Genomic DNA, 6000 nt, shown 5'->3' with positions numbered 1-6000 from the left:
AAATAGTTACAGTGCTTCCCTCTGGACAGGATGCTCTAGACAACAGCATGTTATCGGCTGCCAAGTGCACAAAGGGCTTCCTCCTGCAGAATCTGCTTGGGTTCTACTCCAAAAGACAACAGTGACAATCTCATGGAATCAACTGTTACTTCTGAGCATTGTCCCAGGGCAGGTGCTGGGCAGATGTGTGTGTGTGTGTGTGTGTGTGTAACATGGACCCCCTGAGGCTGGATGCTGAATATCAGTTCCCAGGGGCAGGTATAACTTTCCCCATTTAATAGAAAGAGAAATGTGAGTGACTAACTGCATATAAAGTATATCTTTCATGAAAAAGGAAATTGAATTATAGAAAGTGCTCTAGGAGTTTTATAGATGTAACAAGGAGGAGTAAGACAGAACAGGGCCTTGCATGGTACCCATTTTTTACGGTCATTGCAAAGATTAGTGATTTGATTCATATGAAATGCTCAGGGTGATCCTTGGTCTTAATAGGATGGCTTGGTAAATATAAATGGCTAATGCTATTAATTTAGTCCATGATTTCTGAGTGGAGTGATCACTCCTGAGAGACTCAAACTCAGTGCAGCAGAAACACTCAGCCTTTAGAATTAGCCAGTCTGGGGTGACCTCACTGTTTCCTCAGTGAAGTTACAGGAGTCTTATTTTCTAAACTATGTGTAAAGGGGAGGCAAACATCCAAGATGATAAATATGATTGGGTGACTGTTCTATGTGATTATTGTGGCAAGTAGCTCAATGGGACATTATTCATGGCTGCAATGAGGTCCCATTTGGAGAGGGATCCTTAAAGGAGCGTGAGAGAACCAGAAGGACATTTCCCTCAGGTGACTCCAAGGGGGAGGAGGCAGACATCTCGGTCCTGATGGGTAAAGACTGGTGCGGATGAGCTGTACAGTCAACAGCTCTGCCAGGGCTTAGCAGCTGAGATGGAGGGCCAAAGAGACAGAGGCTGAGAGGGTGGGTCTAGGGAAGACTGGACTCACGGAGGAACCTGATAGGCCCAGATGCAAAATCCATGCCTGCAGCCCTCGCTGTCACTCTTCCTCAAAGTCTAGGCTTTGAGGTCATAAATAGTATTTTCTGATGTGACCGTTATGTCCTGGACTGAGAGATAACAGCCTCTGGCTTTCAGTCTTCAATTTAATCATGGGAGGGGATGTCTGTAAAGATCAAAGGACCTGTGCTCTCTGCTTTCCAGAACTCTGTCAGACCATGTCAGAGGAGGACTGGGATGGGCTCTCATCTTTTTGTCCATACCCTGCCCCGTTTCACCCAATGAGACTAATCCATGTCTTGCATAATCCCCATTCCCTAGCCTCGACCTGGTTTATATTGAACCACAGAGGGAACCTGGAAGGAAAACTAAGGGTGTAATAACTCCAGAACACCATGCTGGACAGTGTGACATGCTGGAGAAGCAGTGGGACAAGCGACCAGACTCTGAGTCCCATCCCTTGCCACCAGTGCCAGCATCTCTGCCATGGACCCTACTGAGATCTTTGGCCCTGTTTTCAGTTTCTTCTAAGCATGACAGTCAGGGCTAAGAATAAGTGTTGGGAAAGTAGAAACAGCTATAGCAAGGGAGAAATAAGAGACCTGGGGGAACTAGAAGATGCTGGCTGAGAGCAGAGCAATTGGACCATCAGCCTTGTCCCTGACTACAAAGCCCAGCAAGATGTGAAGTCTGTACGGCAGAGGGGGACTTCCTCCGATGCCTTGGGTTGATCACAGTGGACGTTCCTGACATAAGAGACTGGGGAAAGTAGAGACTGGGAAAAGTGCCAGGATTCCAGGAAATCGCTTCAATTAAACCTCTTCCCTTACTTGCTAGTGATGAAGACCCTTCTTATGTGATAGAGGGGGTGGGCTGAGCTGAGAAAATGCTCCAAGCGTCATCTGCCAAGCTCTTGACTTCCCAACTGCTCTTCTGGTCTATCCTGCCGGAGAGGTCAGAACCCTTTTTTTGTTTGTTCGTTTGTTTGTTTTTGTCAGACAGGGTTTCTCTGTGTAGCCCTGGCTGTCCTGGAACTCACTCTGTAGACCAGGCTGGCCTCGAACTTAGAAATCTGCCTGCCTCTGCCTCCACTGCCCGGCTTCAGAACCCTTTTCTGCAGAGGGTTGTTAGCTTGAAATGAGTGACCTCACCAAGGTCAATACTTAATAGAGATCTGAGGAAAGATACATTAAAGACAAAGCTGAAAGACATGTTTCCCTACATTCCATTCTAATACTCAGCCAGTATGGTATGCTGGGGCTGAGGGAGTCAAGGCAGAAAGAGCAGATATCATGGACTCTTGTTAACTGGGCACATAGCGAAAGGAACCTGACTTTGGTAACACTGAGATATTTGGTTCCCTGGCATGATGTTGATGGGGTAAGTTGTACCACGTTGGAATGCGGAACAATGATTTCTTTCACTGTGTAACACTGTATGTATATACCCACTACACAGATTTCAGTCCTGCAGAATCTACTCAAAATTGCAGATAGCTAACTAAGAATGGGCTGGCCCTCTTTGCCTGTATACAGGCTAGCGTTTCCAGGGAGGACAGCCCCGAGCTTTCAGGTTCAGGAACACCACAAATTCATTCCAAGTTCATTTCCTGCAAGGCCTCTTGGGATCACTCTATCCTGGAAGATACACAAACTGGACACTGTCTCTTTAAATAGTAGAGGCTGAGAACCTCTCAGGCCACCATGACATATCCCAGCATTGGACCAGCCCCTGAATAAACTGGAAAGACGCCTAGGACAGCTTCAGTTACAGGGAGCTCCACCAGAGAACCTCTCAGGGAGCCTGGCTGGACGCAGCAGAGCTCAGAGTCTGGTCTGCTGTGGGCATCCACTGTCCTGCGGGGAGGGCTCCCAAGCCTTTGCTCTTGACTGCAGAGACATCCAAGTGGAGGAAGGGGTTACACCATTGGTCTGGTGAGTTTGATTGGCAAATGGTGTCTCTGGGTAGGGTGTGCTTTATAGGGTGGCTCAGTTTTTGTCCATTGCAACCTGCAAATGGAAGTGACTGCAATGAAGTCGGAACATAGATTACTGAACCTTGGGGTTCTCAAATTCTTGCTTTAAACCTGGGTGTGTATTTGGCTGGGGAGGCAAGCAAGTGGTCCGAGAGTTTCTAGAATCTGAATGCATCCCGATTGGAAAGGAGAGGGGCGCCTAGATGGTCCTACCTAGGGCGAGGCTGCAGTGTTCACCCAGCTGGCAAGTGGAGCTGCTACATGGCCACTTCCACCTGCGGCAGGGCTGGCTCTGGGTGTGGCCAAGCTTGCTCAGCATTTCCTCAGGAGCATTTCCTCTCAAGCACTGGGAGCTGGCCAGGAAGCAAGAGGCAGCAAGGGACAGAAGGGGTCACCTTTCTGGCAGCTTGTGGTGTGGCTATGACCTAAGGGACTGTTGACCGAGATACCGACTTCAAAAAAAGGGGAGGAGCTGGCTGTGGATGCAGCCACAATGTGCCCTTTTCTAGATGTATATTAGACTTCCTTTAGAAGTTTACTTAGAAGCAGAACAGGAAGAGAATCCAGAATTAAATGTGATACCAGCGAGAATGCTTGGCTTTTAAGTAAGAGCCCAGCAATGACTTCTAGGACACATCTAACCTATAGAAATGACCCAGGAAACTGAAGATTTACTTCCATCGCCTCAGGCACTCCCCAGCTGCATGCCGTCTCGTGCAGCCATATAACTCTGGGCATTCTCTAATCTGTTTTAGTACCGAGGTGGACAGGCCAGCCCCTTGAAGGGCTGTGATTGTTAAGTGTGGTGTGCTCAGAATAGGGGCGTGTTAGGGGACTGGACCTGTGTTTTGTTCCAGACACATAGCTAATGGCTCTGAGCCTGTCATTAGGATCACCACGCCCTTCGGTGTAGGCAGTGGCCATTCTTCCCAGAGGAAAACATTGAATGCTCAATGAATGCTCACGACAGGAGCACTGGTTGATTAGATGTGGCCCCGAGTGCAAAGCTCTGGCTTCAACCTCTGCCATGCATCCCCTCTTGGCCTCCTGTGTGCCAAGCACAGGTACGACACCTGGCATAGGTAGGGCACTGAATAAAAATGTCACACATACTCTTTTTTTAATCCGATGAGAAAATTTAAAAGATCGTTGTCTGAAGAATGCTTCAAGTTTGTTTTTTTTTATGTAATGAGCAAACATATACAATTAGCTCAAGTAGCGGCTACTGTCAAATAACAAAATAATATGGAACTATCTGAGTCTCCCAGGGCTTTATGACTCACTGCTCTTAACAGGTAGGGAGGGTGTGGATGTGCAGGGAGAGACTTTAACACACTGGCTCCTTGCTCAGTCAGCCAATACAGGTGACCTGATGGTTAGTTGGGCACATCTCCAAGAAGAGCTGGCTAGCCTCTCCCTTCTTAACTCTGGGTGGCTACACTCAAGTGCCTATGAATCAGCTAGTTTCTCTGGCTGCTCTTCCTGCACCTCAGATGGCCACTTCTCTCACCCCTACCCCCATGACCAGGACTCCAGCCAAGGCTGGGAGCCAGGCCAGCTTGCCTCAGGCAAACTTCGCCTGGAGCGTATATGCGGTTGTAAAATCTGGTTTTGCCAAGCTTAGTAGGAGCCGGATCCTAGAGCCCCACCCCCCTCTGTCTGTCTGTCCTTCTGTCCGTCCGTCAAACTTGGATTTTCCTCCCCTCCCCTCTCTCCTGGATTTGGGTTCCAGCCTAGCCCTCTAGATATGTACGCGGAATCCCAGTAAACCAGCATACTTTCTAGGTACTAACAGGGATAGCTAGGATGGGTGTTTTAAAGACTAGCCCAGTTAAGACCCCAGCGCAGGTCAGGTGTGCCAAGACCTGAGGTCCTGGCTGCTAGTAGGAGAGGGGATCCAGCCGCACAGTCCCCGAATGGGCACAGTTCACTTCAGTGTTCCCGAGAACCCAGCACTGCGCACTTGGGGCGTGAGGCAGGGAGGTGGGTACGAAATCTATTTACCCATGTGGGCTGAGGGGACAGGGGCGAAGGTGCAATGTATTGGTCAACAGGGCCCAAGTACCACAGATCTAGGGAAGGTGAGAGATGAGAAGCCCAGGGTCCTCCAGCTTTAAGTAAAAGTCGAGGTTTTGCAGAGATCTGGTTTTTCCGGGGGGGTGTCTTTAAGTCCAAGTAACTGTCTCTGGCAGTAGGCGCCCCGCCCGCCCGCCTGCCCCCTCTCCTCAGGGAGGCCCGCCTCGGGGAGGCCCGCCCTCCCGCACACGCTGACCCCGGGACACACCCTTCTGCAGCGACGCAAATAGGGCGTAGTTCCCGTTAAAGGGGAACGCCGGGAGCCTCCCACTGCCCCCTTGCTTTGCGCGCGCGCTGCCCCGCAGCACAGCTGTCTTTGGGGACGCCAGCAACCCAGTGGACGCACCCGGAGTTTGTGCCTGAGGCTAATCTGCTCTGAGATAGCTGTCTCTTTGAACTGAAAGTAAGTTGGTAGGGAAAGTGAAGAAGGTGGGGGCTTGGGGGGGGGAGAATAAAACTGGGCATCATCTGGAAATGCTGTGCCTAAAGCGGGGACGGGGCTCTGACCCTCCATAGGGCCGCCTTGTGACAGAAACGTTGAGACCCCTTCCTACATCCTAGCCTACCGGAGGGACACACCTAGGACTGCCTCTACATCGTCCAAACCAGGGTGGTGGCGGTGTCTGGATAGAGGGTTGCTGGGGCGGCCTTGTGATTCTTTCCAGAGGATGTACTGTTAAAATACACGGCCCTCTGGTCCTTCAGGTTCTAGCCGCAGGCCCTATGGTGTTCTTGGTCTCTGCTACTTGAAGCCATCCAATGTAATTTGAATTTTCTGGAAATCATGGGGGGGAATCTTGCTTATATCTTCAGTGCATTCCTGGCTTTTTGTCTTTGATGTGTCCCTTGGGAGGAAAATGGACGTGTCTGGGATAGAATACTTGTCAAAACTAATTTAGACGTATCCTTGGTCTAAGGTTCTATCCTTAACTGGT

At 49.9% G+C, this 6000-nt stretch overlaps 1 protein-coding gene across 3 annotated transcripts in view; it reads left to right on the top strand.

The window, feature by feature from the left end:
- The first annotated feature begins 2792 nt into the window (after positions 1 to 2792).
- Positions 2793 to 6000, top strand: part of Pmp22 (peripheral myelin protein 22) — a 30200-nt gene continuing 26992 nt past the window's right edge. Inside the window, exon 1 of one of the 3 annotated variants that reach the window (XM_021177139.2) lies at positions 2793 to 2948. The gene's annotated coding sequence lies outside the window, so the exon portion shown is untranslated. Of the gene's footprint in view, positions 2949 to 5313; positions 5469 to 6000 lie in introns of those variants that run through there. The other 2 variants (XM_021177140.2, XM_021177138.2) reach the window with 2 other exon arrangements.

The sequence above is a fragment of the Mus caroli genome, unplaced genomic scaffold (genome assembly GCF_978045245.1).
Source record: "Mus caroli unplaced genomic scaffold, Mus_caroli_1 scaffold_13, whole genome shotgun sequence".
NCBI lineage: Eukaryota > Metazoa > Chordata > Mammalia > Rodentia > Muridae > Mus > Mus caroli.
Note: the sequence above shows the minus strand (reverse complement) of the source record. Positions and strands in the feature narration are given on the sequence as shown.